The following is an 11,939-nucleotide window of genomic DNA, read 5'->3' on the forward strand; positions in this document are numbered from 1 at the left end:
AAGATTTTATCAGCCATATCAAATATGGATTATTCAAAGAATGATTGGAAGCCCCAAGTTATCAACTGTCAAAGAAAACAAAGAACACTTGACAAAAAACATTGACAAGTGTTAGAATAATTTTACTTATTATCAGACCCAAACAGGGATTGATTTGATAACAACAGCTCAGTATATACTTCAACATCAGACTTATAAACTCTGGACTGATGGAAGAAGGATAGTGGCTGATGATATTGGAAATATCCATAAAGATAGAGATGAAGAGTCATTAAAGCTGTTAAAAAAGATAGTTGACGTAGAAATTGATGATTATCCATCACACATAATTGATGAAATCAGAAATACGTGGGAGACTTGGAATTCACCAAGACTATCACCAGAATCCTTACACTTGAATGAAATATAAACGTGGAATCTCGACAATATCCAAGAAGGATAAAGACAAAAGAAAGAAATTCAAGAATTGAAGGCAACTTTAAAAGAAAGGTATTTATGTGATGTGACAAATGCAAAGATACGTGGAAGCCATAATAAGTTCATCCTTATCAGAAACACTGTGCGGATTTGAAGCAAAATTAAATAAAGTTTAGGAATCTTGCTATAAATAGCAATGTATGAAGCCTAAACAAGGCATCGAAAAATAGTTTAGTTTTCTTCTATTTTACTTTGAGTATTCTCTCTTTGTAAACATTCTCTCTTTGTAATAATCATCCTTTACATTAAATAAAATATCATCTTCCGCATCCCTTGTATTTCCCAGTAATTGGTATCAGAGGCCCCCGGAGTAATGATTCTTGGAACATTGATATCATAATATCCATTGTAAGTTATTATTTTTAATTTACAATTCCATTAATTCTATGTTTATTTATCTTAAAACCCATATATCTGTTATTTTGTCTTACTTTAGCCTGTTAAAGTCTGTGTGAAAGACATAAGGCCTTTGTCTATTAAGACATAATAACGTAATGACGGTTTTAGGTACCATAGATAAATAACATGGAAGAAATAGATTGTTTATATAAAGATAAAACCTGCAATCATATTATGCATATATATTCTAAGCAAGAAAATAATCTTTTGGCCCTTAGTAAAGGATTTAATAGTTTAATGGATATAACCTTTATATATTATAATAAATTATATAATAAAGTTAGTAATATAGAATATAGAAGAAAAGGTAAATCATCTAGGAGATATCAAGGAATTAGATTTGAACAACATATCTAAAGAAATTTTATCGAAGTTAATAATAAATTAGAACAGGTTATTAATAATAATAATATAGAATCAGACATAGATTTAAGACCTTTGTATTATGGTAATAGTAATATAATTTTAACTTTATCGACGAAGAAGAAACTTCTTCAGAATAGTCATCTTCTACTATTAATAGAAATAAAAAATCTGAAAAATGAAAAGAAGATATATTGCTCAACAAAATATGATTTTCAATCCTATAAAGAACTCATAGAACATTGGAAAATTAGATTTACTAAAAGCAACGATAAAAATGAAAGAATAGAATATTTAAAATTAATAGAAGAACTTTATGAAAAACAAAAAGATATATTCACTTTATTTAATTAACATTACATGTTAAATTATGATACTACTGAAAGTAGTAGTTCTAGTAATTCGATAATCAAGAAGATTTAAAAGTTGCTAGTTATAAATCTGATAAAGAAAATACTTCAACAGATAAGGAAGAAAATATAGAAATTCTTGAACCAATGGATATTGAACAAATAGATCCTTATGGTAAAAGAGAATTAGAATCAGATATTCAAAAAGACGATTATCTGAGAACTTTAAATAAAGATTTTGAGACAGTTGAAAATACAACTAGGATTTTTGGTAATCAAACTGAAAATATAGCTACTAATGAAATAAAGTCCGAATATACAGGAGAGTCTTCTAATCAGCAACCAAGTCAAACTATACCTATACCACATAGGATAGATGATTTAAATAAAAGAAATGTGGCCCAAGGTGGAATATATTTAGACTTCACTAATATTTCAATATCAGACTATGAAAAAACTATAGACGATTGGGCACAGTCAATGACAATTGTTGTAAACAACAACAATAATTGGTCAAAAGAAAAATTCTTAAATTATTTTGTAGGAACTTTTCAAGGTGATGTTTTACAATTCTTAAGACGTTGGGAAGAATTTGATGTAGGAAAAATCCAAAAAGGACAATTAATTAATCAAATAGGTACTCCTAAAGATCTTTTAAAAGGATTAACAAATATTCTAAAAACATAATTTTGTGGTTATTTCGATAAAAAGATCAAGATAGTATAGCTAGTTATACTTTGTCAAAAATTAAATTATGCGATATTAAATATCTAGAAGAATTTTCCAAAAAATTTCTTCATGAATATCAAAAGCTAAAAATGAATATATAGAATTTTGGAAAAACCAATATTTTCATAAATTACCCCCACCGTGGGACGAGATATATATAAAGAAATATGAATCCTATTTAGATAAACAGAGTAAAGAAGCAGGTGTAGCAAAAGAAAATATAGATTCTATAGGAAATAGGATAAATTTTGCGAAAGAAAGAATAACTTTACATTGTTTACGACTAAAACTTCTAAACAAGTAAAAATAAATTAAGTTATAGTCATTATACAAAATTCTAGAAAATGAATGGAAGTTCAGATGTAAAACAATATGTCCTAATACTTATAAAAAACATAGAAAGAAAAATAGAAAATATAAATTAATTAGATGGAAACCAGAAATAAAAGATGCCTTTGGTAATAATAAGAAAAAAATTGTTAGAAGAAAAACTTCTAAAAAATCTAAAAAACAAATATGCAAAAGTTTTATATGTGATGAAGAAGGTCATATAGCACCAAACTGTCCTAATAAAGGAAAAAAATGCTAAAAAAATGATTAAAAGTCTTGAAGAACAAGATTTAGAAATCTGTAATGAAGATGAAATAAATCTTGAAGAAATATTATATGAATTAATATCGAGATGATTTCGATTAGGATAATGAAGAATATATATTTATGTTTAATGTAGGAAGCAGTTCTAAAAATCAATTAGAAGAAATTCCTAAGTCTGAGCAACAAGATATAAAATTTGGAAATTTAATTGGAGAAGAAAAAGACTTTTCTGAGGAAATGATAGAGAAAATAAATAAAAATTATATTTCTAAACAATCTATACCAAATTGAATTTTAAAAGGATTTATTAAATTTATTTAATAAATTCTATTCATTTAGGAGTACATTCCTAAATTAATATGAAGAGATAATGCTTAATGCCAAAAGACAGACGCCAATAACTTTTGTAGAACCATGTCTTAGTGTATCTACGGTGTGTTGGAAATTATCGATTGCAAATTAATTATTCATAAGCACTATTCAAATTAAAAGTGGTGATTTATCATCTTACAAATTTAATTATTCATAAGCACTATTCAAATTAAAAGTGATGATTTATCATCCAATGGATACATTTCCATTGGACATGTTTCTCTCAAGAAGTATGTTCAATATGAAATGTTGTGGCTCTTCAAATTTGTATTCATTGAGTGTATATAAATAGAGACATTATGGTGCTCATAAAATATACAATTACAATCAATCTTATTTTTAGAAACTAGAGTAAGAGTTAGGGAATTCATTTTGCTAATCAAAGGAAATTCAAAACTTCAATGTATCTTGAGAGGACCTTTGTCTTAACTCTCTAGCAACTTTGTGTGGAAGCAAATAGTTCTCTTTGGAAAGCGTCATCTGTGCCTCAGAGTGTACTGTTTATTTCCATATAAGTCTCTGATTCTATCGCTTCCACTCAAATCTCCAATGATCAAAGAGAACTATTTTTGGAGATGGCGACAGAGGCTAACACCGCATTCAAAGTAATGAACAAGAGTTTGTGAAACTTGATCGATTTGATGGTTCAAACTTCAATCGTTGGAAGGACAAGATGTTGTTCCTTCTTACTATCTTAAATGTGGCATATGTTCTGGATCCAAACCTACAACCAGTATAGGATCTCGCCCCCAATGCAAATTCTGAGGAAATTGCGAAAGTGCCCAACTCAATAAGATGCGCGAAGAAGACAATTTCACATGTCGAGGACACATCCTCAACACCTTGCCTGATCGATTGTATGATCTTTACATGTCAATACAATCCCCGATGGAAATATGGAAATCTCTTTAAGAGAAATATAACACCGAGCGACAAGGTACTGATAAATTTTTAATGATGAAGTATTTCAAATTCAAAATGCTCGATTGTATCTCGATTATGGATCAAGTCTATGAATTACAAGTCCTTGTAAGCAGGCTTCATGACTTGAAAATTGTTATTCCAAAATTGTTACAAGTTGGGGCTATCATCTTGAAGTTGCCTTTGTCTTGGAACAATTATCGGAAGAAACTTCTGCATATGGCAAAGGACTTTACTGTGTAGAAAATTCTTAGGCATTTGCGTACAGAAGAAGAAACTTGGAAGCATTACGCGGTGTATCTTCCTTAAAGTTTTGATAAACCATAATATATACATATTTTTTATCCTATACTTGGCATATTTTTGGATGATTTATCTTAAATTTTAGAGAATTTGATACTCCTAATCCTTTAAATTCTTGTTTTATACTTAGGTGAGCATAGGAAGGTGAAAAGAGCAAGAAATGGGCCAAAAACGGACAAAATGGGCTTATCTCAGTATTCCACACAGCCTAGACACTTCCACACGGGTAATCCACATGCCTGTGTGTAGGCCACACACCCGTGTGTCATGACCGTGTCAACATTAAACCAAGTCAAAATTACACACGGCCTGAGCACCTTCACACGGGCGTGGCACACGGCCGTGTCCTTGTCGAGCCAAAGTCTAATTCTATTCGGAAAAGACTAATTTTGGGCTATTTTGGGCATTCCAAAGTCTATATAAAGATCTTAGAAGAGGATAAAAAAGGGACACGTAGAGTAAAAGGCAGGAGATATTCAAGGACAGCTATCGGAATCAGCTCGAAAGCAGGATCTACTTCAAGATTGAAGATCTCCAATCAATTTCCTTAGAAGTTCTCTGGGTTTCTTTATGTTTCGTTGTTTTCCCAATTTTGAGATGTGTTCCATTATTATGAACTAAACTCCCTAAATACCTAAGGGAGCTGAAACCTAAGACGAATTTTATTACTATTTGAATTATACGATAAATACTTGTTCTTATTCTTAATTGTGAGTTTTAATCATTGCTTTAATATTCCAGGATATTAATTCAGGTTTTTGATGTGCTTATTCAATGGAGCAAAAGTCCCTATTTAAGAGTAAATCATTTATAATTAAGTGGAGTTGCATGCAATCCTAGAGATAGGACAACATAAATCTACTGAATTAGAGTCAAATCTAATAAGGGGATCCATAGATCGAGTTAATGTGACAATAGGGGTTTTAATTAGAAAGAGATTTCAATTAATCAACCTAGAGTCAGTTGTTCTTAGTCTCGAGAGAGATATTAACATATATTAGGGATTTCTATGGATTAAGTCAAGTGAATAAATCGTCTAATTCAGAAGTGATAAGTGAAGTCCAAGTGGAATCTTCCTTGGGTATTGTCTTCTCCATCGATTTTCCAAAGAATATTTTCCAACTTTTTCATGTTCTTAGATAGTTAGATAATTAAGTTTAGTTTAGAAAACATCTCTTCAATTCTTAGGCTGGATAATAAAAAGATAGTAATTACTAGTACTTTTAGTCCTCATGGATACGATATTTCCGGTCTCACCTCAACTATACTACTGTTCGATAGGTGCACTTGCCTTAGTCAAATTTTTAGTTAGTTTCAGGACCATCAAGTTTTTGGCACCGTTGCCGAGGGCTAAGATATTAGGAATGCTTAATTCTTATTACTTTAGCAATTCTTTATTTTTATTGCAATTTAATTTAATTTTTGTTTTAATTACTAAATTTAATTTACTTCTGGCAGGTTTTTATAGTTTATGACTAGAAGAAACCCGTTAGGACCTTTGCTTTTTGATAGTGAGATTGAAAGCACAGCTCATAGAAACCGAAGAGAAATAAGACGAAGCCTAAAATACATAGAGGAAGAGCGAGAGGGCAATATTCACACTAATACCAAGGAGATGGCTGAAAATTAAAATAATCTGCTACCTCCTGTGATTGCTGCAAATCTAGTAGATCAGAATCCCACTCCTCGTACTATGTATGATTATGCTAAACCTACTTTAACAGGACCTGAATAAAGTATAGTTAGACCTACTGTTGCTGCAAATAATTTTGAACTGAAACCTAACACGATTCAAATGATACAATAGTTTTTTCAGATTGATGGTTTGCAGGACATGGATCCAAACACTCATTTAGCAAATTTTCTGGAATTCTGCAACACTTTTAAGATTAATGGTGTTTCTGATGATGCCATTCGCCTTCGGTTGTTTTCCTTTCCATTAAGGAATAAGGCTAAACAGTGGTTGAACTCGTTACCACGAGGGTCAATCACTACTTGGGAACAAATGACCGATTTTTTTTTACTTAAATACTTTCTGCCGGCCAAAACGACTAAGTTAAGGAATGATATCTCTTCTTTTGTAAGTTAAGGAATGATATCTCTTCTTTTGTACAGATGGATTTAGAAACACTTTATGATGCATGGGAGAGATTCAAGGATTTATTGAAAAGGTGCCTTCACCATGGCTTACCTCTTTGGCTATAAGTTCAAACTTTCCACAATGGTTTGAATCTCTCAACTAGACAAATAATCGGCGCAGCTGCTGGTGGAACTATCAATAATAAGACACCTAAAGAGGTTTATGAGTTCATAGAAGAGATGTCACTGAACAATTATCAGTGACAAGTCATGAGGAAAAAGTCGACAAAAGCAGTCGGCGTTTTTAATGTTGATTCGGTTACTATGCTTTCTAATCAGGTAGAACTTTTGAATAGAAAAATTGATGGCTTACTTGGTTCTACATAGGTTTATCCAGTAATGCAGTGCGATGCAAGTGGAGGTGGAACAAGTAATTTAGAATATTCATCCTACGACCCTAACATGGAGAACGGGCAACTGAATTATATGGGTAATAATCCTCGGCCTCAAAATAATCCTTATAGTAACACTTACAATGCAGGTTGGAGGAACCACCCAAATTTATCATGGGGAGGCCAAGGCAATCAGAGATCACCACCCCCTCCAGGCTTCCAACAACAGCGTTACCAGTAAGAGAAAAAGCCAAACCTTATGGAGATGATGACAAAGTTTATTTCAATAGCGGAGACTCATTTTCAGAGCACTGAAACTGCACTTAAAAATTAGCAAACATTAATTTAGGGGCTTGAGAATCAAATAGGACAACTGGTTAAGATGATTTTAGAGAGACCACTGGGGAGTCTACCTAGTAACACCGAACCCAATCCAAAAGAGCATGTGAAAGCAGTTACATTAATGAGTGGGAAGGTGTTAACTGAATCTACAAATAAGTTGCCACTAGAAACTGATAGAAAAGAAGATGATGAGGTGAAACCTGAAAATAATGAAAAACCGGTGTTGAGGGAATATAAACAACCAATCCCTACCCAGCAAAGTTGAAGAAAGACCGCATGGATGTACAATTTGGTAAATTTCTTAAACTTTTTAAATAGTTACATATTAACCTACCTTTTGTTGAAGCTATCTCGCAGATGTCTACATACGTAAAATTTTTGAAGGCGCTTCTAACAAATAAAAGGAAGTTTGAAGAATTGTCTACAGTGGAACTCAACGAGAAGTGCTCGGCCATACTCTAAAATAAATTTCCAACCAAACTGAAAGATCCAGCAAGTTTTACTATTCCCTGCTTAATTAGTAGTTTAAATGTTGAGAAGGCACTAGCTAATTTAGGCACTAGCATTAATCTGATGCCCTACAAAATGTTCAAGCAACTTGGCCTTGGGGAACCAAAACCTACTAGGATGAGTATTCAACTAGCTGACAGATCTGTTAAATATCTTAGGGGTATTATAGAGGATGTGCTTGTAAAAGTAGATAAATTCATATTCCCTATTGATTTTGTTGTTCTTGACATGGATGAGGATGTTGGGGTGCCTTTAATTTTAGGTCGCCCATTTTTAGCCACTGCTAGGGCCGTTATTGATGTGGGTGACGGTAAGCTTGTGCTTAGGGTAGGTGATGAAGAAATTATTTTTAAAATTTATGATGCCATAAGATTTTCTAGGGAATAAGATGACTCCTGTTATTTTACTGATTCTATTGATCATGCTACTCAAGATTCTCTATAGGTAATCGTACATAAAGACACGTTGGAACTGTGTCTTGCCCAAGGGGAGGAGGTAAACGATGATGATTCTGCGATAGGTAAAATAAAAGCTGAACTAAATTCTAATGAGGCTTCACTTAGACAGAAGAGCTACGAGGGTATTGAGGTAAACAATGAATTAAGATTAAAGCCCTTTGTTGAAGAACCTCCTAAATTGGAATTAAAGAAACTGCCAGATCACTTAGAATATGTATTTCTTGGAAATAATTCCATATTACCAGTGATTATTGCTTCAAATTTACAGCCAACCGACAAGGACGAGTTACTCTAAGTGTTGAAGGAGCACAAAAGAACCATAGCTTGGAAGATTTCTGACATAAGAGGGATCAGTCCTTCTTTTTGCACACATAAAATTTTAATGGAAGATGAATATAAACCTTGTGTGCAAGCCCAAAGGTGACTGAATCCTAACATGAAAGAAGTTGTAAAAGCCGAGGTAATTAAACTTCTAGATGCTGGAATTATTTATCCTATTTCTGACAGTTCGTAGGTGAGCCCTGTGTAGGTTGTTCCTAAGAAAGGAGGCATGATTGTTGTGGCCAATAAGAAGAACAAATTAATTCCAACGTGAACAGTCACAGGATGGAGAGTTTGCATTGACTATAGGAAATTAAAGGATACCACAAGAAAAGACCACTTTTCCTTACCGTTCATTAATCAGATGTTGGAAAGATTATCTGGGCATATGTATTATTGCTTCCTAGATGGACTCTCTAGTTATTTCCAAATCCCAATAGTCCTGAGGACCAAGATAAAATGACATTTACATGTCCGTACGGTATGTTTACTTCTCGACGAATGCCTTTTGGATTATGTAATGCTCTTGCTACTTTTCAGTGATGCATGTTGGCCATTTTTGATGAACTCGTGGAAGACATTATAGAGGTATTTATGGATGACTTCTCGGTATTCGGTAACTCTTTCCATCTTTGCCTTAAAAATTTAAAATGAGTGCCAATGAGATGTGAGGAAACGAACCTAGTACCGAATTGGGAAAAATGCCAATATATGGTTTGTGAAGGGATTGTGTTATACCACAAAATTTCTAGCAAGGGAATCGAGGTTGACAAAGTGAAAGTTGAAACTATTGAGAAATTACCTCCCCCTAGTTCAGTTAAGGCTATTCGAAGCTTTTTAGGTCATGCTAGATTTTATAGAAGGTTTATTAAAGATTCTTCTAAAATAGCTAAGCCTTTAGCGAATTTACTAGAAAAAGATGTGTCTTTTAGTTTCAGTCAGGAATGTTTAGAAGCATTTAATACTCTTAAAGATAAATTAATTAATGCTCCAATTGTAGTTGCACCTGATTGGAATCTACCCTTTGAACTAATGTGTGATGCAAGTGATTTTGCAGTGGGTGCGGTTCTTGGACAGTCGAAAGACAAGCATTTTCAACCAATCTATTATGCTAGCAAAACTTTTACAGCAGCACAAAAAAATTATACGACGACTGAGAAAGAATTGTTAGCTATGGTTTTCGCATTCGATAAATTTGGACCATATTTAATACTATCTAAAGTTGTCGTTTACACTGACCATTCAGCTCTTCGATACCTCCTTACTAAAACTGCAAAACCTCGACTAATAAGATGGATTTTATTGTTGCGGGAATTTGATTTAGAAATTCAAGATAAGAAAGGAGTAAAAAATCTTACAGCAAATCATCTATCTAGATTAGAAAACCCATATCTCAAGGGACTTGGCGAACATGAGATAAATGACTCATTCCTTGAAGAACAATTCTTTGCTATATCTGACTCTGAGGAACCTTGGTTTGCAAACATTGCGAATTATTTAGCTGCTAATGTTGCACAAAAAAGGTTGACACATCAGCAAAAGAAATGCTTCTTTACTGATGTGAAAAACTAATTTTGGGAAGATCCTTTTCTTTTTTGTATATGTGCAGATCAAGTTGCTAGAAGATGCGTTACGAAGTCAGAAGCAATTAGAATCTTGGAACATTGCCACTCAGGACCGACTGGAGGACATTACAGTGGGACTAGGACCGCACATAAAAGACTCGAATTAGGTTTTTATTGGCCTACACTATTCAAAGATGCCAACATGTATGTTTCTTTTTGTGATAAATGTCAACGAACAGGTAATATCTCTAAACGTGACGAAATACCTCAAACATACATGCTTTCATGTGAAATATTTGATGTATGGGGTATTGACTTCATGGGTCCATTCCCTAGCTTATTTGGGAATAAATATATCTTAGTAGTCGTTGATTATATGTCTAAATGGGTGGAAGCCCAAGCCTTACCTACTAATGATGCTAGAATGGTGGTAAGGTTCCTTAAGAAACTTTTCTCTTGATTTGGAACACCTAGAACAATTATCAGTGATAGGAGTACTCATTTTTGTAATGCTCAATTTGATAAAACCCTTAAGAAATATGGAGTTTACCATAGAACAGCTATCCCTTACCATCCTCAAACTAGTGGACAAGTCGAAGTCGCGAACCGAGAGCTCAAACATATCCTAGAAAAGACTGTAGAGTCAAATAGGAAGGATTGGGCAAAGAAAATAGATGATGCTTTATGGGCCTATAGAACTGCTTTTAAGACCCCCATAGGAACATCTCCTTATAGACTTGTTTATGGGAAGAGTTGTCATTTACCGTTTGAACTAGAACATAAAGCATTCTGGGCTATAAAATTTCTGAAATTTGATCCCAAACTCGCAGGTGAAAATAGATTGATGCCGTTGAATGAGTTAGATGAATGGCGAGCTAATGCCTATGAGAATTCACGATTATACAAGGAAGCAACGAAACGCCGCCATGATGCTCTTTTAAAGTAACACAAGCAATTTGAAGTAGGAGATCTTGTCCTGTTATACAACTCAAGGCTCAAATTGTTTCCTGGGAAATTTAAATCACGATGGTCAGGTCCTTTCGTAGTCCAAACCGTTTTACCATATGGCACAATAGAGGTAAGTCACCCAACCCAAGACACTTTCAAGGTAAATGGACATTGTCTTAAACTTTATAACAGTGAGGATTTTACAAACAATGGAGAGGAGCTACAGCTCCGCGAACCGACCTAACATACCCACAAGGTAAAGTCGCACTTAGACTCTAAATAAGCGCTTTTCGAGAGGCAACCCGAGCACTAACCCGACTAAGTAACTTAAGCCACGGCCGTGCTCAAAAGCCGTGCGCAATCCTGATTACTAGACACGGGAATGTTGGACCTACTACGGGAATGTTGGACCTACTACGGCATGGGAGAAGCGAATGAAGCACCACATGGCCATGCGATACTAACTTAAATCATCAGACCACAAGCACAAGACATGAACACGGGCGTGGTGTACCTAACATGGGATGGGAGAAGCGAACGGACATGCACACGGCCGTGTGATGCGGTCGTGTGCACCACATGGCCTGGGGATACGGGCGTGTCCAAGGGGCCGTGTGCGACATTGACTTAAAATTTCACAAAAAACGCAGGTTAGAAGCACACCATATGGGCGTGGGCTATGGCCGTGTAGACCAGTATGGGGTCGGCACGACCGTGGCCCTCTTTCATTCCCTTCCCCTAACCCTAATTTCTCTCCACCCCTATTTAATCCCACTATTCATCCCTTTCACTCCTTTTACTATTCATCTGCCCTAC

At 34.3% G+C, this 11,939-nt stretch overlaps 1 non-coding gene across 1 annotated transcript; it reads right to left on the reverse strand.

The window, feature by feature from the left end:
- Positions 1-6,590: 6,590 nt before the first annotated feature.
- On the reverse strand, positions 6,591-6,697 carry LOC128287341 (small nucleolar RNA R71). Its single transcript, XR_008278041.1, has one exon. It is a non-coding gene; the product is annotated as a small nucleolar RNA R71 (small nucleolar RNA).
- Between the last annotated feature and the right edge of the window lie 5,242 nt (positions 6,698-11,939).

Source organism: Gossypium arboreum, chromosome 13 (assembly GCF_025698485.1).
Source record: "Gossypium arboreum isolate Shixiya-1 chromosome 13, ASM2569848v2, whole genome shotgun sequence".
Classification (NCBI taxonomy): domain Eukaryota; kingdom Viridiplantae; phylum Streptophyta; class Magnoliopsida; order Malvales; family Malvaceae; genus Gossypium; species Gossypium arboreum.